Source organism: Agelaius tricolor, unplaced genomic scaffold, assembly GCF_023055355.1.
Source record: "Agelaius tricolor isolate 1412-34295 unplaced genomic scaffold, bAgeTri1.0.p SCAF_37, whole genome shotgun sequence".
Lineage (NCBI taxonomy): Eukaryota > Metazoa > Chordata > Aves > Passeriformes > Icteridae > Agelaius > Agelaius tricolor.
The window spans coordinates 2,423,674-2,448,170 of record NW_027269297.1 but is presented as its reverse complement, the minus strand read 5'-3'; the positions used below and the strand labels follow the sequence as shown (position 1 = coordinate 2,448,170).

At 44.7% G+C, this 24,497-nt stretch overlaps 1 protein-coding gene across 3 annotated transcripts in view; it reads right to left on the bottom strand.

Moving 5' to 3' along the window:
- TNC (tenascin C) overlaps positions 1-23,907 on the bottom strand; it is a 78,736-nt gene extending 54,829 nt beyond the window's left edge. For 2 of the 3 annotated variants that reach the window (XM_071453631.1, XM_071453632.1), the window contains exon 1: positions 23,698-23,906. The gene's annotated coding sequence lies outside the window, so the exon portion shown is untranslated. Of the gene's footprint in view, positions 1-23,697 lie in introns of all 3 variants that reach the window. The other variant, XM_071453630.1, reaches the window with a different exon arrangement.
- Between the last annotated feature and the right edge of the window lie 590 nt (positions 23,908-24,497).

The window sequence follows — 24,497 nt, the reverse complement described above, 5'->3', positions numbered from 1 at the left end:
GCCCTGTCTGCACCAGAAGAGATCACAAGATTATTAATAAAGAATAACAGAGACAGACATGGTCCAGGTCTCATTTCTGACTCAATCCCTAAACTGGGGTGCCAGTTCATGAAATGTGTTCAGGACTGTATTTAAAGTGGGATTTTAGTCTCTAGCACTCCCATTTGGGCTTTGCAAAGTGCTTCCCATGCAATTCCATGTGCTGCTATGCACTTTTTGCCCCAGGACAAGGTCATACAGCCAAAACTGGTGCCTAACCCTCAAGTAGTCACTGAAGGGACAGGCTGCTTGACAGATGGATCACCAGTGGAAAATGGAACAAACTGGAGGCAGCTCTGCATCTCATTCTCACTGAATTTTAGTGAAAGTTGAGCATCCATTCCTTTATGGCTTCTGTAAATCCCAACCCACAGGAATGAGGGCCTTGCCCAAACCAAGGAAGTCGCGCTTTTTTTCTGCTGACCAATGTGAGTTGACAAATCACTTAATCATGGCATAGACTGTGATTTCTTTAATATGCCTGGAAAATTAAAAACCTCTTCTGGCAAGAGCCACTGTCACTGTCACCTTCACTCCTGGGGAAAGCCACATGAACAGCAGGACTCTGAGAGGACACTTGCAGCATTAGAAGCAGCCAAACTTCTCAGCTCACAGATGAAACTGGAAGAATTAACATCTCTGGGCTGGCATCCTTTTGAAGTTTCTGGAGAAACATCATGGTGGTCTAGGAGCAGCATTGCTTGCCTGCTCTGTGCCCCCTGTGCTTTGGCACTTCGTGTGATGTCTGAGCTAATTCATCCCCATCAGGTGTTTCTCATCCCATCTGCCACGGGCCCAGTGTGGTCAGCTGAGCTCCACTCCTGCATCTGACACCTACAGAACAAGACACCTTCCTGCAGTTCTTTATACATTAGCCATGGTTTTGGCTGGGGAACACAGAGGACATCCTTCTCTCCAGCCCCAGCTCCTCAGACACATCCAAACAACAGCTCTGACCACAATTGACCACCCAGGAGCAGGAGAGAAATGAAGCCACAGTGACTGCCAGGATCTGCTGAACCTTCATTTTCCCTCCTCTTCCCTTCAGAGCAGCTTGTGTGGATTGCATTTTAAACCTGCCTCTTGGAGAAATCCTCTGGATATTTTCTTTGCAGACATCAGCTGCTGGATTATTTAGGGGCACCTAAAAGTCTTGCAGCAAAGGCTGGCAGAAAATGACCCCTCCCAGCATGAGTTTGGCCTTGTGGTCTGTAAGAGGAGCTGGGTGATGTCTCTCAGGTACTTGGAGAGGTTTGTATGACCCAGAGGGTGTCCAGTTTTACAAATATTTTGCCTAATAGGGAGCACCTATCATCCTAATGAGCTGTGCCCTCAGATCTTCCTGCTACTCTGACTATGAAAATCCCGGACATGATGATGTGGATGATCTGCAAAACTTTCTGCTCGTCATGCAGGACAAGAAATCCAGAGCTTGTGTTCTCCCCATCTGGTCACAGGCACCTTCCCACCCTCCTTGGGCAAGAGTTATCTCCTGCTCTCCTGCTCTCTGAGGCACCACCTTGATTTAAATAAGAAAAAAATGTGTTGTGGCCTCTCACACATCTTAAATATCCGATTAAAAAATAGAGATTATGAATTGAGAAGCAAATTGTAGCATCTCTGCAGTACCAGCTGGGGGAAAAGGAGATTCAGGTAAGAATTTTCTTACGTGAACATTAACTTTAAAAGTTAGATTTTAACCAAAGAGCAGAAAAGGGCTATTTCTAGAAAACTCTCCTTACAAACTTGATCACTGCCTGGTGATCCACTTAATAATATGTGGTGGAGGTAAGGTGGACTGTCAATAGCACAAAGGGAAGGAATAATTTTCATTTCCACTGCAGCCCTTTCATCTGAAGATTTGAAAGCATGTCACAGTCTAGCTATAAAAACCTGAAAAAATGTTATTAAAAAGGGTTATTTCTTTGTTTAGACATCCCCCTTCCCCTTGCCCCCCTCTCAGCATCAGAACTTTTTCAGGACCTTTCCATTTAATTAGAAATTTGTTTCTTAATAGGAAATTTTCAATCAATCTTGAAAAAACCCCCAGGAATCCTGACTCCTGGGGAATACTAAGCAAAGGTAATGCATGAATATTTCCCTTCCCCAAAGCCATATTTGCTGGAAAGCAGCAGGTGTGAGAAACTAAATTAATGCCTGCATACTTTAAAGTCCTGCTGTAGCACTCCAGTCTCTCCTGAAGGTTCAGGAGTGGCAGAATTGTGAGATGATTTGTGGGTATGTGGAATGATAAATATGCAGATGAGAGCCCTGTGCAATTTTAATCAAAACAGATTGCAGCAAGGAAGGAATGGAGGTGTTAAAAACTCCATCTCAGCTGTCCTTCCTAACGAAGGCAGAAGGCTGATTAGATTTGCTCAGACACCCTCTGCATGTCATGACTTGGAAATTAGACATGAAAATGGCAGGGAAAAAAGAGAGCTGGGGGGGGGGGGAAGGAAATAATTCCTGTCTAAGCAGATATTTCCTACATTTCAGTGGGAAGGGATCAAATATTGTCAGCACCATACTGGATTCAAGCACATCTTGTTAAAATCTGGGTGAAATAGCAGCAGGCTGGATTGTGACAGGGAGGAAGAGTCAGCTGGAGAAGAGCCAAAGGCCTCTCCAGGGAACACACTAAGGGGCATTTTGAGGTCTGTAAATTGCTAACCCAAAGGAGTTTTCTGTGATCTGTTACCTGTAGGGAGTTCAGGGTTCCAGGGTTACCAGCAAGGTGGGAGCTGTGTGTTCCCTGCGGCCTGGAGTGCCCAGCAGGGCACATGTGGAGCTACCACTGCCCCCTCCTCAGCTACTGCCACCAGGACAAAAAGAGTTATCATCTCCTGGGGATATTGATACCATTGCCTGTCTGCAGACATGGACAATTGGGGCATTTTCTGCCAGGAATGCAAGCAGGGCTGCTCCACAGGACTCAGAAATTGAGACCAGAGGGCATTTTAACAAGGCAAGGCCTCAAAAGGTGCAACCCCTCCAAGCCAGAGTGCTGGGCTGGTTTCACCAAGACTCTGTGATTCCTGAGGCTCTGGGAATCTTCTCCAGAAAAAGTGGATTAAATCTGAAGTCAATTGAAATGTTCTCAAAGCAAAGGGGCTGGGGGGACCGGGAAGTTTTGATGCGTCAGGGCAAAACATGAACAGCTCTGACTTCATCATTCACTGCTGGTTCCACGCATTCATAACTGCAGAAAATAATTTTCTTTCCATTCCCAATTCCAACAGGGTGAAGGAATCAGCAGGGATACTCAGTGCAGGTCAAACTCCATTAAATCACAGTAGAGAGCAGAAATTCATAACAGTCCTAAGCCATCAGGCCTGAATCTTTTCAGCAGAAATGATCAAAGCCAAATTGTCACCCCTCCTTTTTTTTTTTTTTCCCTCTTTATTCACATTTTAACCATTCTAAGGAGAGGAATTTTAAGGCAGCTGAATTTAGAGTAATTCAGAAAAACCACTGTGTTCCCCAAGGCTCCCAGAGAATGTGTGTGCAGAGAAGTGTGGCAATTGTTTCAACCCCAATTAGACCCCACAGATATGAGCAAGCCCTGAGGGTGTGAAGCTCCAAAGGGAAATTTTCATAATTCAGGAATTTTCTTCAAAGCCTTAAATCAGCTGCACAAAGAGGTGAGAAGAGAATCATAACTTTCAAAGGGGACACGAGGAAGCTGATTGCCTTTATCAGATAAAGGGCAGAGTGATAGGCAGGAATCCATCCAGTCTCTAGATTGAGGACTTACCTTGAATTTATGGTCAAACAACTTCACTTCTTCCTCCATGGCCAGGTTACAAAGAATAAACACCCTGCAAATGCTCTACAGTTTTCTAGATGAGAAATCCCACATCTGGGAAACCCACACAAAATTATAGATCCAGGCTTGGTGACCTCCCTTTAATAAATAGCAAAATGTAAAAGCCCTGAATAAAAACCTTTGCCACCCCACCTATGCCATATTTCAGACTAAAGCTCTTCCTGGAAATGACAAAGGGAGATAAGCATTAACTAAAATAGTTGTGGGAGTGCAATGAGAGTGAAAAAGAGGGAAAAAGCAAGAAAGTATCCTCTGGAAAAACTCCATGGAGAAAGGGGCAGAGAGGAAACAACTGGAAGGAAGTTTTAAAAGTTGTTCAACTAGAGGAGCTGAAGTGTAGGGATACAAGGGACACAAACCCACTTTTTCTGTCACAGAAGGGACTCAGTGATGTCCACAGCCCCACAAGAGGAGCCTCATGGCATCCACATGTGCTGGAGAAAGGCAAAGAGCCTCTTTGAAAGCTTTTTGAATTATAATGGATAAACAAAGCACACTCCTCCACTTTAAATACAGAAAACTGGGACATGGAGAGGCTGGCACTGAGAATCCCAAGCTCCCCAGGAGCCTCTGCCTTTTTGCTGAGGTATTTTACCCACTGCAAGCCAGAGGAAGCTGATGCAGCTTTGCTGAGTCCCACCACAGTGGTTCAAACACCTCCCAGAAGGCATTTGTGGCTTATAAAAGCACATTTTCCTCTGGATGTGCCTGCCTTTGTGACTTGAATCCTTCTCATTCCAGGACAAACCAGCAGTTTGTGTTTGATGTGGGTGAGCAGCCACAGCTCAGGGCTCTGGATGCCACCTGTGTCCCATCTGCTGCTGGCACTGCACATTTCAGAGCAGTGCAGCTCTGGGGCTGAGCACAGACATGGCCCAGAACACTCTGAGTGCAGAGATGGGAGCTGCTCTGCACTTAATTCAGGATTGGCTCCTGAGCTGTCACAAATGACATCCATCAATGCATCCATCACCCATCCCAAGGGCTTTGCCCATGCCACTGGAATTAGTCATGAAAACAACAGGAATTTTAGATTATCTGAAATCCTATGAGAGGTCCTGTGATCACATTTATGCCTCAGACTCTTTCAAAGAACTGCAATTAAACAATTTAAACAATTCATGGGTACTGCATTAAATATCACTGAGCTAAGCCTGAACTCTTCACTCCAGCTCAGTTTTCACCTTTGGCTACAGCTCTGAGGTGATGTTCCTGTTTTGGGGAAGCTGCAGGGTCTCTGCTTCACAGATCCTACTGCACACCATCATGAAATAAATCAACTTGGATGCATTTTAGCCTCCACCCATTCCACCTTGGCCGGAGAGCAGCACTGCCAGGGCTTTGCCAGGGCTGTTTTGGAAGGAATTTTAATTAATTGCTTTGTGTACAATTTAGAATTTAGCAAAGGCTCATATTTCAAAGCTATCAGCATGACAGTCCCACAAAGAGGAAGGAGAAATAATCCACTGAAGCCAACATCCATAAAATGTGAAAGAGCTCTGGTAAATTCTGAATGATAAGCATAAAAGGAGACCCATGAGAGACTAAACCTTCTGTTGTACAGTGACTATTTTGAGGTAAATTACCATGATTATTCCATTATAAACTACTTTTGTTTCACATGTTTTGTCCTCTTAGCCATGGAAAATCTCTCCAGGTCTATCCTTGTTCAGGATCTCAGAGAGAGAACAGAATTTTCCAAACCAAACAATAAGTTTGGCTCTTTTTCAAAGCAGAGTAAAAATTCAGGGACTGGAGGTGGTCTTATTCCAGTGACACCTTTGATCAATGAAATATTGATTATATTGAGCAAATCTCATGAATTCAATGAAAAGCAGAGATACAGCTGGGAGAAAATGACTGCTGAAAACATGCAATAATTAAAGAGAAGCGAAAAACAGATTATGGGGTGAGATGCCTGCAATAACAGGATATGGAACCCAGCAATCAAGAGGTGCCTTCCAGTTACTGGGCCCTAGAGACTTTGCTGATTTATGTTTGTTAGGAATGACCTGGCTGATGATGAGAAGAGCAAAGAAATGCTGCCTGAACATCCATTGCTGTTTCTATTCCATCAGGAGCAAAGCAGCAAGAGCTCAGGGGAGAGCCAGGAATGTGGGAATGGCAGCGAGCTGGGACTTGGGAGAGCTGAGATCATCTCTCAGCTCTGCCATTTCAGCCCAGTCAGTTCTCACCCTGATTTCTAATAAGTCTAAAGAAAGTACAAATAACTAAATGTCCTAATTCTGTGTTTCCAACTGCTCTAGAAATATTCTTCAGTTTACCCCTACAAAAAGGCTTCCTCTGCTCTCAGTTTTTCTGCATAAAGTCTATTATGCTCTTCATACTTGAATTCTTAATTCTTTTAATATATCACCTGGATTAGAGGTAGCCCCAAGGGTGTTAAATAAGAGCATCCAAGTGCCTACAGCTCTTAATAAGGTTTAATCACAGCCACCCTCTAAATATCTTGGGGCTTCTGCTGGTCAGGATGACCCCAAGATGCATTAGAAATTCTCTTTTCCCAGCCTAGCAATCGAAGAAGGAGTCAGAACTCCTCTATTCTCATTCTCAAGGTTGTTTATTGTTTCTTATCTATAAAATTCTTTCTCTGGCCTGTCGAGGTCCATTCAGCAGGACAGACAGAGGCACTCTGCCTGCCCCCAGGGTGGAGCTATGTTTTTATACTAAAAACTACGTGTACAATGTTTACCATAACTTTCCAATACCTATCACCTGTGTTAGACACTGAGCTTCTACTCTAAACCAATCCCAAAGTGCCACCATCACAGCAGAAGATGGAGGCCAAGAAGAAGAAGCAGAAAGGCTGGACATGCCCAGATCCCTCCATCTTGCCTCCTGAACCCCCATTCTAAAAAACCCAAAAAATCGATTTTTCACCCCGTGACAAACTAATTATTATTCTACTTAAACTTTTGTGGCTTGGAGATCCTCATCTAAGGTTGGTAATTTTTTCCATGGGTCATAATCAAAGGCACAGGGGTCTTGGGCTCTGTGCCAGGGTCTCTGAGCCCCCAGGCAGGGGCTGGAGCAATCCAGGACAGCCAGAGAGATGTTCTGAATTCTGACATAAATAGGTCACACCTGGGCACAAGATTGATGGTGAAAAGGGCAAAGGAGAACTTTGGAAATGGCACAGTCTGGCAGAAGCAGAGCTGCTCTCACCACCACCATGGTGTTTAGGGCAGTACTTTCTCTTCAGGCCAATTATTTGTAGAATAAACTCAAACCTCGAGGCTCTGCATCATCTCCCTCCAACAGGTATCCCAAGCATGATGAAGAATTCACATTTACAGGAGCAGAGCCAAGGAAGTGGCATCTGCTGAACCCTGTGATATCCAGCTTGCCTTGGCTCATGTCAGAGCCTTGCAGCTATTTCAGCTGTTGTTTAAATGAGAAGCATCAAATGTGGCATTATGTAATAATTATATATAGGCAGCCAGCCTTGGGAAGAGACCACACTAAAAACAGGAATCCAAAGCTCTTAACTCATTTTTGGTACCACCAGATTTAATAAAATTATCTGTGTTAAAAAATGAGTGAAGGTAATTGCTGAGTGACTTAAAAGCATGGTGCAGAATTAATCAGACCACACTCATAATGTGGTGTTTAATCTTTCGTGTAATTTGCTGCTAAATGTGCATAATTAGAAACAAATAAATGATACATCTCAGTGTGAGCCACAGATGTGCTGCTTTCCAGCATGGTTATGAGCTCCTGACTAGGGATAATGGGGCTTAAAGCAGGTCTCCAGCTTGGGACTTGACATTGATGCCTCAGGTTTCAGCTTTTCTATTTTCCACATTCTGTGCTGCTTTAGTGGGTGGGTCTGGGCTTCACATCAGGGGATGCTGAGCTCTGTGCACAGAGCAGGGACACAAAACAATTCCTGCTCCAGCTGGGCACCAAGGACAAATGACCCAAATCTCAGCCCAAGAGCACAAACCCCGTGGGCTGGAGAGAGAAAAACAAGCAGGGTGGGACTGCAGGGGCTAAAGCTGGAATGGGACAATGAACTGCAAGATGCAAATGGAGCAGAACTGATCCCAGGGAGAGACCCCGTGCCCGGCCGTGCATTTTGGGGCCATTTTGGTTCATCTTGGGTGCAGCCCTGGCTGGGCTCTTGTGCTGCCCAAGGTGGATCCATTGATGTGGTGGTGTTCACAGGGGTCTTAGGATGAGGGAAGAGATGAGGATCTGACTCCATGTTTCAGAAGGCTGATTTATTATTTTATGTGATATATTATATTAAAACTATACTAAAAGAATAGAAGGAAGGATTTCATCAGAAGGCTGGCTAAGAATAGAAAAAAGAAAGAATGATAACAAAGGCTTGTGGCTCGGGCTCTCTGTCCAAGCCAGCTGACTGTGATTGGCCATTAATTAGAAACAACCACATGAGCCCAATCCCAGATGCCCCTGTTGCATTCCACAGCAGCAGATAACCATTGGTTACATTTTGTTCCTGAGGCCTCTCAGCTTCTCAGGAGGAAAAATCCTAAGGAAAGGATTTTTCAGAAAATATCATGGCTACACATTGAGACATTTTAATAAATCCCTGTTTTATTCTTTAGCTCTGTCAAGTCTCTGCTCTAGGGCAGCCTTCCCAAGGCATAAACAGGATTTTGCTTTTTAGTTCATTTTACTTCAAGAACGGCAGGAGTCCATCCTGCATTTCCTTGGAGACCTTGTTCAGCAAAATGTGCTGGGGTGGGGAGCTGCTCACCACATCCTCCTCTTCATCACAGAGGCAACAGGAGCTCAGTCTTGAACCCAGACTGAGATCCCAAAGCAGCTGGCTGGAAACCACCAGCAGGGATGTTATCCTTGATATCCTTGGCATATTGGTGCTGTCCAATATTGGGTGCTAAAGGCCTTGAGAGCTCCAAGACACCACAATGGTGTCACTTCTCATCCATCAGGGAGGGATTTGTGCCACCTTTTGGCAGAGGGGGGGTTTGGGGAGTGCTGTGTGCGACCCCACAGAGCCGCTCCCGGCTGCCAGGGCTCCGAGCATCCAACAAAACCCAACACACAAAGGGAGCTGGGAGTGAAATGCAGCTCCATGAGTGCATCCCTGTGCCAGGGCTGGCTGCTCCTGCAGGGCAGCGGCCCAAAGGCAGCTCCAGCCAGCAGGGCAAGCTGCTTGGGAGCACAGAATCTGAATTTCCATACGGGTTTCGTCCCAGCCACTGAGGAAGACATTGGCAAAGCATATGCCTGGCCAAGGGGAGGTGGATCAAGCATTTCCCTGCAAAGGTTTATTTTGGGCATGCTGGAGGCTGAATTCCTGTGCTGGAGTAATCCTGGGGATGAGGTCATGTGTTCCCTGAAGGGGCTGCTTTGTAGCCTGTGTTAGTTAGCAACGCTTTTGCTCTTATCAAGCATCTGATTAAACTCACAAAAGAAGGGTCTTTAAAAAAACAGGCTCAGGCAGAATTGAGAAGTGAATAAATAAATTGAATTTGGTTGTTTTTCTTTTTTTATTTTTATTTTTTTTTGCCCAACAGGAAAAGCAGAAAGGAATAAGATGGGAAAGGGGGATAGGACACTGATTCCTTGTTCTGAGATGACAGACCAAAGATCTTCATCTATTCTCAAGATTTCTACAGAGGCAGCCCTGTGGCAAACACCAGTTGCACCCATCCATGTGGCAAATGCCACCTGGGAGGGTCACAATGCAGCACCCAAAGAGCACAAACCATCCCAGACCTCTCCCTGTGCAGTGACCCAGCACCCACCTTCTGCAGCAGTGAAACCCTTCACCAAACTGGGCTTTTGATCCATTTTGGAGGAGGTAAACTGAAATTGGACTCCAATTTTTATTTGACTCGAAGAAAGACTTGGCTGATTTGCACCGATCTCTCCGTAAGCACTCAAGGATATTTAAATATTTATAAATTATATCTACTGTACTTATTAGAATGACAGTATTTCAAATCAGTTGTTTGGTGACATCAGTGGTCCCCTATATTAGAAGAAAATATTTCTTTTTGTTCCCCTCATTTTGTATAATTTTATTCAGTATTTCCCTCCATTGTCCTCTCCTTTGGATGTCCAGAAAAGAAAAAAGGTGTAAAAGTTGCCTCCATAAAAGAACTGGAGCCAAGTGATGGTAAATTAACAGGTACAAGTGCTTGACAGTTTTTCCCAACACATATTTGGTCATTCAAAGGTGCCATTTTTCATTTGATTCTGAGGACTCAGCAAGAAGGAAACTAAGAGGGAGTCAGCAGCATTGCAGGAGTTCCTATTCTTGAGAAAAAATTCCCTGACAAATCTTTTTTTTGTAAATGTTTGAAACCAGTAAAGGCTTGCTTTGAACCAAATGGCCTGTTGGAAAGAATACCAACCTCAATCATTTCTTCAAAGGATTCCTGCTCCTTTTTCTAATAAAAGCTGGAGCAGCCTGGCCTTCAATTACTAAGTGAAAATTTATCAAAGTGAACCCACAGTGCTTGTGCTCTCCTGCACCCCAGGACAGAAGAAAGAGAATTAATTTCACGTTCACTCCCACCTCTAAAAGCTCAGAGTTGTGCCCATTGGGGATTAAAACATGTCAGTGCATCTTCAAACACCAAACTGAATTTTCAGGCAGCAAAATACTACAAAAAATACTGGTCCAGGAGCCAGAGGGCTCCTTATTGCTGGCTGCTCTGCCCAATTACCTTCAGCTTGTTACCATCTCCAAGCACAGGGATTCTCCTTTTCCCAAGACAAATTCTGCTTGTTATCCACCAAAGGGTTGTAACTAGGGATAAATAACATTCTCCTGCCCCCAGGATGTTTGGCTGGGAGTCAGCTTGGCTGGGGATGCAAAACAAACAGCTTGGGAGAGTGGGGAAAGAGAAGAGAGCAGAGCTGGGGAGAGAGGGGCAGCAGAGGAGACAGACACTGAGATTTCTCAGGTTTGGGATTTGATGGTGCTGCTCTGGTGTCTTAGACAGCTCCACTTCCCCTCTGCCTTCCACAACATGTTAGACCAGCTGGTGGGTTTGACCCCTTGGCACTGCAGCTAAAAATATGTCTGTGTATTATGGTTTTAAAGAAACCTGGTTTTGTTGGAGGCAAAAAAAAATAATAATAAAAAAAAAAGGATAAGACCATGCAAAAAGGATGCTGCTGAATGAGTGCAAGGGAATAATGCAGGCTGGAGTAGGCTGGCTGAAGTAATGTCTCACTCATGGTTTATGTTGCTCTTTCTCAGAGGTGCAAAGCCCAGGAAATGAAAAAGCTGCATCTATAAAAAGCAAAGGGTTTTTCTTACAAATGAGATCTATTCCCTTTAGGATGTGAGGAGATGAAACTCTGAATGCTGAGCTGGAAAAGCCAAAAAAATGCTCATTTGGAGTAATCTTATTTCTTAGAATATATTTCAGCCAACATTTCCAACAGTGGCACACGTGTGGGTGTGATTTTGATCCTGGTTCTCATGCAGCATAAGGAAAAGAGCAAATTCCTCCTGGATTGGTCCTGTGGAAGGTGATGGACAGGAAAGGGGGCACAGGGCTCACCTGTGCTTTACCACAGAGCCTTGGTTTTGGTGCTGTGACCTTTCTGGAGAGGACAAAATCTCCTTTATGGAATCTGGGAATATAAAATGCCAGATTGGCTTATCAGGGAGTCTCTTGAATGATGGGGAAATCTAAAGTGGAATAAAGTCTGAGGTGAACCAATAGGGCTGGCCAAGGAATTGGAGTTTAGTGGAATGGTGAGGAACAGAATTAAGGTGTCTTTGCAGAGTGGGAATGAACAGATCTCCCAATGAATGGATTCCCAAGCTTGGAAAAACTACATCTCAGCAATAAGGGTTGAGATAAAACCTTCCTGACTGGGGGTCTGCCATCCCCAAGTCTTTTCCATGACAGGAGAAATGGAGCCATGGAATTGCCACAAAACCTTGAGCTCTCAGCAGAGATTCCAGAAAGTGCCCAGAACCTTGGGGTTAAAGGTGTGGTCCCATGGTGAGGACTGAGGCCTGAAACTCAGGAATCCTGCTCTGAAATGATGTCAGAAATCATCTGCTGTGCCTCTGTTGAACCTCTGGTAAAACCTCACAGGGGCAATGTGTGTCCCTGTGAATTAACTATTGCAAGGACCTCACAGGAAAGGTGCTGTTAAATCCTCATTTCCATAATTAAACATCTTCCTGAAGAGTGCTGTAAAATTGTCAGAAAACACACCATTAAAAAGCAAAGAGCTGGAATGTTATCCCTGCAATGTGGGAGAGAAAGGGAAACCTGCAGAGCTGCCCCAGCCCTGGCCCAGCACAGGCAGGAGCTGGAGCTGCTGCAGAGATCCAGAGGAGGCACCAGGGGGATCAGGGGATGGAGCAGCTCTGCTGGGAGGAGAGGCTGGCACAGCTGGGATTGTTCACCTGCACAGGAGAAGCTTTGGGTAATTGTAGCTTTCTATGACCTGAAGGAGCCAACAAAAAGATGAGACTTTCTACAAGGGCTTGGAGTGCCAGGACAAGGGGGAATTTAGCCTGCCAGAGGGCAGGGATGGATGGGATATTGGGAATTGGGAATTGTTCCCTGTGAGGGTGGGCAGGCCCTGGCACAGGTGCCCAGAGCAGCTGGGGCTGCCCCTGGATCCCTGGCAGTGCCCAAGGCCAGGCTGGACAGGGCTGGGAGCACCTGGGACAGTGGGAGGTGTCCCTGCCGTGGCAGGGGTGGGATGGGATGAGCTTTAATGCCCATTTCAAACCAAGCCATTCTGTCATTGTTTGATTTTTTTCTTTTTCTCTTTTTTTTTTCCTCCTTTTTCTTTCTCAGAAATCTTTTGCTCTGAAGAAGAAAGTCTGACCAGATGTGCAGCACAAATGCACAGAGCCACAGGACTGCCTGAAATTCTGGGGTAATAATAGAAAACTGCAGCCTTACTCTGAAGCCAAGAGGTTGTGCCAGGCCAATTACCAGAATGAGAAGATGAATCCATGGAAATAAATTGTAAGGTTACCAAAACCCACAGGGAAAGACACCAGAGAATTTGAGAAAAAGCTGCAACTGACCCAAAATGAACATGTCCAGCTCATTCTCTTACATCAACTGAAGGTCCTTTCATCTCTGGAACTTTTATGGGATCTGAGGGATCATTCCCACACATGAGCACGATCCTCCTGCTCCTTGGTGTGCCAATGTTTGCTGCTGTTACACAACCCAGGTGATTCACCCCTGTGCATGGGAAGTGCAGGAGAATCCTTCATCCAGCTCTGACCACAGAAGGAATTTTACAGCAGCCACAAGAAACAGCCTGGTTGTTTTATAGAGCAGATCACTCAAATGTGTTGCATATAAAGTAAAAAAGAAAAAGAGAAGCAGCATTACAAGAGGTAACCATGGGAGAGCTCACAGCAAACCCAGCTGGTCTAACTCACAGGGACTGGGATGAGGCACAAGTTAACAGGGAACCCAGTCTGCCCTTGGAACTTGGTGTTTTGTTAAGGGCTCGGACATTTGAGCATCGATTTCTGGAAACGGGAGCTCAGAAAAGAGAAACAAAACAAGGAGGTCGGTGGGGTGCTCTGGAGCTGCATTCAGGCTCCTGGCAGGGGGCACAGCAATCAGCCAAGTGGAGCAATTTGCTACAAACTCGGGAGAGGGGGGAAAAAAAAAGCCATCTGCTAAATGCTTTTCTCTCACATCTGCAAAGAAACCTCTGTTCTTGCTGTAGCTGTCAGAGGGGAAGAAAAAGGCCATGGCAGATACAGCCTGGACAAAAGCTGTGGGTTACAAACAGCAGGGCACAGCAGAGATGGGAGCAGCAAAGGCAGCAATGGATTCAGAAAAACTGGTGCTATTCTAAAAACAGAAGCAGAGCTGTGGAAATGGGTCACATCCAAGGGACTTGGGGAAAGCAGGGTGGATGGGTCACACCTTCTTTCTGCCTGGGTTTGAATCACCTGGCTATCATGGCCAGACATATATTCTAAATGCAGATACTGAAAAGGGAATATCCTTCTCATACCTTTGCACGTGGGTTTGAGTTCAGAGCAGCAATTCTTGGCACTTCTGCTGAAAATGCTTTCCCCTCTAGGACTGATTTACAAATAGAAAGAATTACTTAGTCCTACATTGTTCTATGAAATGTGTATACTGCTAATTTCATAGCTGGGTAAATAAACCAGGAGCATATCAAGGCCACATTTATAAAAGGAGAGTGTGCTGCATCTTCCTTTTCCTTCATACGAAGTTATGAGCTGAGCACTTTCAAAACCAGGGTTGCAGAAACACCTGGTGTCTGCCTGATCCCCTTGTTTGCATTTCCAGCCCAGGAGTGACTTTTCCCCATCCCTCTCTGAGGACATCAGCAGAACTCTGGGCTGCTGAACAGGGAATTGAACGCAGGCCATGGCAGAGCTGCCACAGACACAGAAGCCTCAATTAGTGCCTTTTCCAATATTAAAAAAAAAAAAAATCCTTTCACAGCAAAAGCAGCTCCTGTGCATAACCTCCCAGCAGAAACCACTGCTGCCTCTCAAGTACGTCCTGTACCTTTTAATAAAGCCTTTGCTAATAGCAAAAGCATTCGCTCGGGCTCTTGGCTTTTCCCTGCTCGCAGCAAAGACGCGGAGCTGGAAAAGATCTACAGTTTTCTAAACTTGTCTTTGGAAAGTTTCTCTGCCAAGTTACACTTTGTCAGGAGCTCATTATTTTCTGGAGGCTTTGCTTTGAAATACTTTGAGGGCTTTGCTGATGCAGTTTCAGAGCATGAGGTTGGTGTGCATGAATCACGGCAACTCGTGTTCCTTCCACACACACAGCTCTGCTTCATTTCCAGGCCCTTCTCCACGCTCCTGCTTCCAAAACCACCTATAAATTTTCCAGAGCCCATTTCACAAAGTTCTAGGTGGTTTGGGGATGAGATGGGAAGAGCAGAAATTCAAGACTTCTGAATTTTCTTCCCACTCCTTTCGTGCCAAGCAGGAGTTGCTGAGAACAAAGGAGCAGCCAGTCCTGGAGATGGGAATACGGCCAGTGTGATTTGTCTCACAAGTTCATGATTTAGGTATTAAACATCATATTTTTTACTGATAATGAGAGGTAGCAAATAATCCATCAATATTTTTGATAAATATAATAACAATAAGTGAAGGAATAGCTGGTCTGATAAAGAAAACCAGATGCCAAATTAATATATTAACCAAAAATATTGGTGAAATCTGTGCAATAGAAATAAGGATCATTTACAAGAATCATAAACTACTGGCATATTAAACAAATACACAGTGAATAAGCACTGAGACAGCACTGCTTTGTACAGCACCTCTGAGGAAGCTGTTTTTCAAATTTCTCCTGGAGGTCAGGAGCAAGAGATGAGCCAGAATTCTGCTCCACACACCCAACCCCACACTTTTCCATATTTAAAATCATTTTAGCTGAAAGAATGTCACGTTCAGAAGCAAGAAAGGTGGAATTCTTCTAACAGCTTTGCTGTAAGTAAGAGCATGAACAATTTACATTTATATTGCTCTGGAATAATGGAAAGTATTTAATTGTATGGATTGCTGCAGATGATATTGGTCAGCAGGCAGCAGGGTACTTTCAGAATCCATTATGAATATTTGCATGTGCTTTATAATTTTACTTTGATTTAACTATATACTTATTCAAGCACTAAAAATTACTCAGGACTCAGCCATAAAAGCCTGCTACTGTTCCTGGGGACCAGAATTATCATTCCTGTCATTAGCAGACTTCAGGCATGGTTTTAAAAGAAGCTGAGGGAACAGATGGGTAACCCTTCACCAGGCAGCTCCTTGCTTTTAAACCAATTACAAGTTTCCCTGGGCAGCTTTTCCTCCCTGCTGGAGCTCCTCTGTCCTTGGTACTAGCACCTCAAACACACAGGAATGTGCACATTTTTTTTTAACTCACAAGACCACAGAAGGAGTTCCTTGAAATCTGACTTCCAGTAATCGCCCCCGGGCTGCAGATCTGCCTGGCCTAGTTCTGTCACATGTGGTAGCATCAAGAATTTGCATCTTTGGCAAGCCAGGGAAGGGTAGCAAACTCCTGAGCAGAGCAAAACACTTCATGAAGAGAAGATGGAATGAAATCAACCATGGCTTGGCAAGGCAAAATGAAAGATAAACGAGAGGCACAAGATTTGAGACAAATTGAGTGCGAGGCGTTTGGAAAAAGAGAGGAGGCTGCTTCTGAAAAGTCCAGTCTGGGGATGTTTTGCAGTGCTCTGATGTAAAGCAGAGGCACTTATGTAATGTGATGGAAATTACAGCCATAAACACAGCCCTGAGCAGTGATTAGTGACTGAACTCGGACAAAAATCTGCACTGCTGCCTCAAATGTCAACAAATTGGCCACTGCCCCATTAATGGGAGGCTTGAGAGACCTCCACCAGCTCTGACCTCGTTCTCTTAACCCACAGTGACTTGAGCCCTGCCTGTGCTGAAGCCTTGGCTGGCAGCAATTTGAGCTGTGGCATGGTGAAAGGAGGGACATGGAGCTCAATTATCCAGCACCAGATCCCCAGTGAAATCAATGCCATTGTGTCACATGAGAATTTGGCTGGCAGCCCCCGAAGTCTGCCCAGGAGAAACCCATCCCCTCAGCAGGGCAGGCTGGAGGGGCCAGGGGACAATGCAGGCAAAGAAGGGCATGGAAAATGCTCCATGGGTTTTAATTTCCCCTCTGGCAGCCTGGGTTTGGCCCTGTGCTGCTCCATGACCTATATGAGCACAGAGCAAACTGGAGCAGCCCAAGGCATCCTCTGCACAAAGATAGCACTAAGGCAATGGGTGTTCCATGGACACCCAACACCCCACACCAAAGGGAATTCAATATTGCTCCTGTCAGCAGGAAAACTCTCTCCCAGGTGGAGCTTGACATCACAAACTCGATTTTAAGTTAATTAACTCAATTTTGGTTGAATTAATTAATTCAATTTTTAGTTAAATTCAAATTTAGTTTAAAATTTAGTTAAATTCAATTTTTAGTCAAATTTTAGTTAAATTTTTAGTTAAATTTTTTAGTTAAATTTGTTCAGTTTATTACTGGGATATTAGGGTACAGGATTACAGGGTATTTAGGGTATAAATAACACAGAGAGGCTGGGGATTCCCAATCCCTGGAATTGTTCAAGATCAGGGATCAGAACAACCAAAAAGGTGTCCCTGCCACATGGCTGGTGGTAATAAACTGAATTTCCTTGTTTCTGACAGCAACTCTGGCAAATCCCAATGAATGGACCTTCAGCTGATGTAAAAGAATGAGCTGGGCCTGTGCATTTGGATCCGTTGCAGATTTTTCTCCAATTCTCTGGTGTCTTTCCCTGTGGGTTTTGGTAACCTTACAATTTATTTTGCTCTTGCTAAGGCAAATAAACAATATATGAGGTAAGAGCCAGAGAATGACAAATAAAGCCACAAATAATGCTGATGTGTTTGAGAATGGCACTGTCTAGGTGCTGCAGGCTTCCCATCAAGCCTGGAGCTGCGGCCCTTGGAGTGCTGGCTCCCTGTGATTGACTTGCTAACCTGTAAAGTGGCTAAGTCGACATCATAATTAGCACTTGGCAGTGGAAATATAAATTCCCTGGCTTGTAGGTGGTATATCCTCCTCTAAACACTCCACTTGGCCACCAAACTGGAAAAATAGATAGGACATTCATAAGGAGCCCTCACCATGGGAAATGCCAGAGGGTTTTTGTTTTTTTTTTTCCTGGAAACTGTTTACATGGCCAAAATCCTTCAGTAAGAAAAATGATCTGAGAACTTTCCCTTCATATGTATCCTGTTCTCCAGTGCCTTGTGGCCCACAGTGTGCAGCATTCATCAGGAGTCAGCCCTGAATTACTGTGCTACAAGCAATGCAGGAGGGAAGTACAAGCCACAAGCAAAGGGAAAATATGCATTACACTGGCTCTGGCCAAGAGGAATGGGCTGCCTGCAGATCACAAGCTACCTTTATATCTTTCTTGGCATAGACCTTTGTCCCACAGCACAGAGGAGCTATTTAGGAGGATTCAGCAGGCCCAAAAGAGGCTGGCCTTCCAAAGGAACCAGGAGAGACAAAGAGCCAGTGCAAAGTGGGCACTGAGCTCCTTTTGAGAGACCAACAAACAGCTCCTGACAAGATGAAATCCTGAGGAGGGAGATAACCACCAAGGGCTGGTGCTGAAGTGCTCAGCACACACTGAGAGTGACCCTTTCCTGTCCAAATAAAGGATTTTCATCACAGCAAAGGGGCACAGAACCACTGTCCCCAGAGTCCTCAGCCCACAGCCTCTCTCACTTGCATCCTGTGCCTGACAAAACCCCAAACTGACCAACAAAATCTGCCTCTTTCCAAGTCTTTTGATTTCTTGGCAAAGGAAAGTGAACTTATGTCTTGGAAATAAAGCTTTTTTTAGCCCTTTTCCAGCCTTTCCTTAATGGTGGAAATAACTCTTTAGCCAGTTCTGCTGGGCACACAGGGAAAGGATCTCACAGTTTGATTTTCATGTATAAGAAGAAATTTATATTCCCTTTAAGCTTTGTGCTGCCAGCATGGTGGAAAAGAAGATAAATTTAAAGAAGAATCAAGACTGTTTAGATGAATATTCTGGTAAATATCCTAATTCCATAACAAAATCACCATTTGCAATTTTAGGCTTATGAGCTTGGCAAGTTCTGGTGCACGAGTTAAAGGCAAAATCATTATAATGGAATTTCCCCAGGCTCTCAGTTTCAGCCTCCTGGGAGGCTCCTGGCCAATATCTATCCACACATAGTCAATGCTGCAGCCTGCCATGGGAAGAGACAGCCACTACAATAGACCTTTGTTGAGCTTAGGATTCAAGCAAGCACTTTAGGAAAAATCTGTATTTAAGGTTTCTGTCCTACCACCCTGCACTTTCTCCTCAGTTGCTGAAGAGAATATGTTTTTCTGAGCATGAAACAATATCATTTTTGTGGGGAGTTTGGAAAGGGAGCGCTTGTATGAATCGAAGAAAAGCTTCCTTTCTCTGCTGGGTTTGGGGAAAGGCCTTTCTGTGGGAGTAATCTTTCAAAGTAGGAAGCAGAGCTCCCCCATTGCTTGGGAAGAATGGACCTCCAGTGGGCTAATATGTGATGGATGACTGAATGCAAACTTGGCAACGTTGCCCTCCGCTCCCCAAAGAATACAAAATGCCACTGCCTATTCGGGCACCGGGGCTCTCCCCTTGGAAGTGCTGAAAACTTGGCACCAGCCCACCTTGGTTTAATTGAAACTGCAGACAATTAAGGATGGGAGCTTGGAGAAATTTCTTGCGACGAGATCAGCTCGGGATGGATTTGTCTTGGGTGATTGGCTCATGTATAAGGCAAACAAGGACATAAATGGGGAGTTATTTCCCATTGACTCCACAGCCAAATCTCACTTTTGTTTAGGAGGGGTGTGTTGGAAGGTATAATTTATATTAGTAAGTATTATTCAAATTCTACATCTCGGTATGCTCTCTGAAGTTATAGGTGGAGGTTTTTTGATGTTATTTGGTCAGCAACAGCATGGGCAGCATATAGGAGAGAGAAATGATGGATTTAGAAACCCAGGAAAATCTTATATTAAGGACAACTCTAGTTATAAGAATATCATTCTTATCATTCATTCAATGCTAAAAAGTGACACAAAATTATTCAAACTTTTCTCTTTTAGCAGAAGGATCCCCATCTATTCCCCTTTTCAATGCCCAGACATTTCCTGCAGGCTCCAGAGCCACCTCTTGTCAGGCAGGATCCCACTGGCTCCTCCTCCCAGTCTGCCCATTCCACACCGTGGGGTTACATCATGCACTCAGGGATTTCAGGGGCTGGAACCATGCCCAGTCTCTAACTTTTCCCACATGTGAAAGGCTTTTAACTCCAGCTCTGGCTGGCCAGAGGGTCAGACACACGAGTGGACAGTGAGCACTGAGGTTTCACACTTGTGGAAGCCCTGAACTTGGTGGAAACTGCGACCACTCAAGATTGTCCCTCAGGGTTCTTCATTTCTCTGCTTTCCAGCAGCCTCCTTCCTCAAAGAACTGCCTTCTTATTTCCTTTTTCTCTTTGCTATACAAAGAATTTTTTGGGGAATAGCTAATAATAGGAATTGCAAGTTCTTTGTGGCAGAGAGCATAATTTATTAAACCTCTTCGTTCCTAATACAGTGAGGCTCTAAAATGCTGGAGCAATTATTACAACATCAACCAACCAAAGACATGGACAACAAGTCCTCTTTAATATGAAGCAGTTTAATGAACTAAATTGCATCTTAAAAACTCATAAGCAATCTGTACACATTCCTAATTTTGAGCTCATGACCTCAGGTTATGGTGTTTCCTGTCCAGAACTCATTAGTTACTAATCCTATAATTGCTTGCAGTTTTGAAGATTTCTGAGCCTGGTAGGTGACAAAACATTAACTTATTTCACTTAGATTGCTGTCTTCCTTAGTTTCCCACTTCAGCAACAATGATTTTTTCTGCAATATGACTTCAGCAGCTTCCTGAAAACCACTAAGGGCAGCTATTACATTTTACAGTAGTTTCAGACATCTGCAGTTTATAACCACAGGGTTAGATCAGAGCTCAGTCTCTGAGCAGGGTGTGCTAAACTCACACCAGTAATTAAGTCTGAGAAAGCACACGTTGGTAAATCAGAGCCCAGTTTCAAAGCCCTGCATCTCAAACTGACACAGTTCAAAACAAATTCCTTTTATTATTGGAAAGCTGAGATTTCGAACTTTCCAGGGATGTAAATCATCCACTCCTAAGCTGAAGTTTTATGAGCCACTAGACCTTAAAACTGTCAGTGGCCCTTCAGCTTAGCAGACTGTGATGGCACGAGGCCAAGGAGGAATTTATCAAGTCACAGGCTTCAAGTGAGAGTAATTATTTAATCCCTGTGGATTTCTCGTGGCACAGGGGTAGGACAGGTGGATGTGTAGCTGATAACCAGACAGACACCACCCTGTGCATTAATCTTCCTTCCAAAGGTAATATTCCTCCAGTGACACCAGGGCTCTCTAAGTGATGCAGGACTGGATGGAAACTCTTTCTCCCTTACATCCACTTCCACCACACACCCATTGTCCAAGCCAGGACAATTAATGCCATCAGCACCACTTAAACCTTTAGGCACATCCTGCAAGGCTGGGTAGACAGAGGCACTGTGGTGTTGCACCAGGCAAGCAGCACAGAACTGGCCAAGCTGGTTTTCCAAATGGTTTTGCCAGGAGGGATGAAAGGGTTAAAGCTCTGGCTCCAAGGCAGCATCACTGTTTCACAGACACTTCTGCTTTTTAGTTCTGCCTGACTCTTGAAAAGGATGAGAGTCCCAAAAGGCACAGACCCTACCATTTAATCTCATTTTCTTATCAAAAAGTGAGACAATGCTCAAGAACAAACTTTGACAGTCTCTTTATAGCAAGTCAGAACGTCTTCACCCATGAATAGTCTTTGGCTTTTTTTAGATATTTTATAAAAAACACCAATATTAAAAAAGCTGAATGTCAAACACCTTTAGAAATTATGTTAGAGCAACATGATAGTTAAGTTTGAGTGAATACTGAGGAGAAATGATTCAGTTTTAAAGAGCTGGGATAATAAAAGAGGATGGCTTTCAAAAAGTCTCCAGCTAACACTCAGAATTTGTGGAGCACATTTTAGCCTGTGCTTTGGGATTTTCCCAGTAAGTTCTAACACCATTAAGCATCACTATTTCAACAGGAGATTTGGGTCTGGTTGTTTGTCTTTTCCATGTGCCCATGACCACCATCAGTGATTTCTGTAGCAGAATTTCTTCTTTCCCTCCAGATGAGACCTGACATTCTCATCTGCAGGCTGGGGGCTTTGCAGCAGATCCTTTGGCTCTTCCAGAGCTTTGGAAACACTGATAAAGTAACTGTAGTGACAGGATTAAGGGCTGGGACTTGTAAAGAAATTTCTCTGGGCTGAAAGGAGCCAGAGGATAAAATTAATAAGCAAAAAATATGGGAGGTGAATGCAGGTTTGGTATTTGGGAGAGTGTGACTGGGTCAGTGATGGGAGGCACAGCCCTGGTCACTCCTGTCCCATTGCTCTGCTCAGCTCAGGTGCAAATCCTGCCCTGAGCACGGGACAGGAGCTGCACTGGGAGCACCCTGACAGCTCTTCCAGCTGCTCCCCAAATTCCCTGCCAGGGAAGCTGGGCTGCAGACAGACAGACCAGTTATCTTCTCCTGGCTAAACACTTTCATCTGGTCAAACTTCTTCAGATTCAGTTTTCCCCTGTGTTCCAAACAACCCAAAAGGCATCACATTTCTGCAAGTTCCCCTAGGATTCAAAGGATGGTCCCTAATCCCCATTGTCCACCTCAGTTTTGGACTCCAGCACCCCTAAACTGAGCAACCTGGTCTAGTGGAAGGTGTCCCTGCCCATGGCTGGAGCTGGATGATCTCCATGGTCCCATCCAACCCAAACCATTCCATGATTTCACAGCTTTAAAAGGCAAATGCACAAGCCCAGCACAATAAAACTACCCCCACATGGAACATTAATCAGAAAGTGTGTAAAATGAATTCCCAATATTTAATATGATCTTAAAAAATTAAACCAGGAGAGAAAACCAAACCCAAGAGCTGGACAGCAAGGCTTTTACCCAGACCATAGAATCACATCCACCTCATTGTTTTCTGTTTTGTCATGAGGAAAAACTTTCATAAATGTTTTTATTTTGCTTTTTAATTTTATATTTCCACTGTGCAGCACCACACATCACCATCATTTCAGTCTGAACATTCCTTTCCATAGTGCAAGACAGACTTTTCAGAAGTTTAGATTAACTGCCAAAAACTTCTCTGTCCTGGTAGCCAGACACAAAATCAGGCAGGGAAAACTCTGCAAAGGTGGTGTAACACAAAGTCTTGAGTGAGTGAGTTTAGCTCCTAAATGAATCTAAGTGTGTTCACCTTCTCCCAGCCAGCTTCTCCTTTTTAAGCCAATTTGAGCCTCGCTGGTAAGCGCAGACACAGTCATGCAGAAAATCTCAGTGCACCAGGGAGCAAGGAGCTGAGACAGGGAGCAAGTGCCTCTGTTTTTCCATGAGGATGGAGAATTTCACCCTCCCGCTCCCAGAACCCACCCAGCAAAGCAGAGGTAATAAAATACCAGTTGGATCTTCCTTTGTGCTTTGCTCCCCACTGCAGGTTAATATTACAGAACTTTGAAAAGAAACTGGAGCCCAGTGGGGGCAGGGAGGAAGGTGACAAAGGCTTTGGTGCAAAGAAAAAAAGTGTGGGGACAGCAATGACCAGTGGGAAAGGCCCAGCTCTCATCAGGTCACAAACAGGAGCACAGGAAGAGTTGTGCTTGGGAGGGTTAAAACCTGCGAGTGGATTTAGTCTGGTTTGGGAGGTGAGGCTGGGGGAAACATTTACAGCACTCCAGGAGCAAGAGGAAATCCCAAATCTGCTTTCCTGCCCTGCCTGTCAATCTGGGCTCTGTGAGGATGTCCAGCACCCAGCCAGCTCCTGCTCCATTCATTCATTGGGTTGGGTGGATGTCATCGAGACATTTCTGACATTATCGCACCGGACAATTTGCAAGACAGAGTTTGAGGCAGGCGTGCTCCAATCCCAAATGATTCCCTAACAGCATCCCTGCCCATTGAGACATTTCTGACATTCCTGCACAGGACAATGCAGACAGATTTTGGGACAGGCATGCTCCGATCCCCAGTGATTCCCTACCAGCATCCCTGCCCATTGACCTGGCAGCCGCAGCCACCAGGGCAATGCCGGGGCACGGGGTCGCCACAAACTCGTGTGTGAGAGGACTTTTTAATTCAGGGGGGAAGCAGACTTACCTTAGAGACTCTGCCAGAGCTTAGATCCCGCTGTGAGCAGCCTCCATGAAATAAATACTCTGTTCAAAGCCAGCTGGGCTCTCCTGACTTTCGTTGCCGTCCTGTCAAAACTCGGCGAAGTTGCGTTGTCCGGTGCCGTGTGCGAGCGCAAGGCAGCGAGCTTTGACAGCAAGGCAAACTGGTCAGAGCAGCCAGATTCTGCTGGGTTTATATAGCTGAGCTGCAAATCCTGATCCTTGGCTCGTTCCACTGTAATAGGACGCCTGAAGGCATTTTTTTTTTCAGTTTTGCTTTAAAGGAACAGCCTCTCTCTCTCTCTCTCTGGCGCGCACACACTCACACACTCACGCTGTCATCCACAGGCACACACACACACACACACAAAAAGAATTTGCATGCAATTTATGGCTAAAGAAGGAAACCCCCTGAACCATTCAAAAAGAAAGTCAGCTCAGGGCAAATGACTCAGAAAGCAGAATATTTTCCCTACAGCATCAGTGGAGTGCGTTATCAGGAGTTTTAATCCCCTCACCCCCATTATTTGAACGTTGTGAAATAGTAGCAAGCTTACTTGAAATCGGGGGAATCACAAGGAGGGTTTAAATTCCAGGGACTTCTACAGAAATTAATGGGTTTAATGTCAGTGTAAATAGACCCCACTCTACTGGAATCAACTGCAAAATTCAGATTTACAAAGAGAGGATCTGGCATATTCCCATTTTTTCAAGCTGTCATCTCTTTTTCATCCTTTTGCCCTCCTGCTCTGAAGAGCTGCAGGCAGAAGTGTGGGGAATTAATGA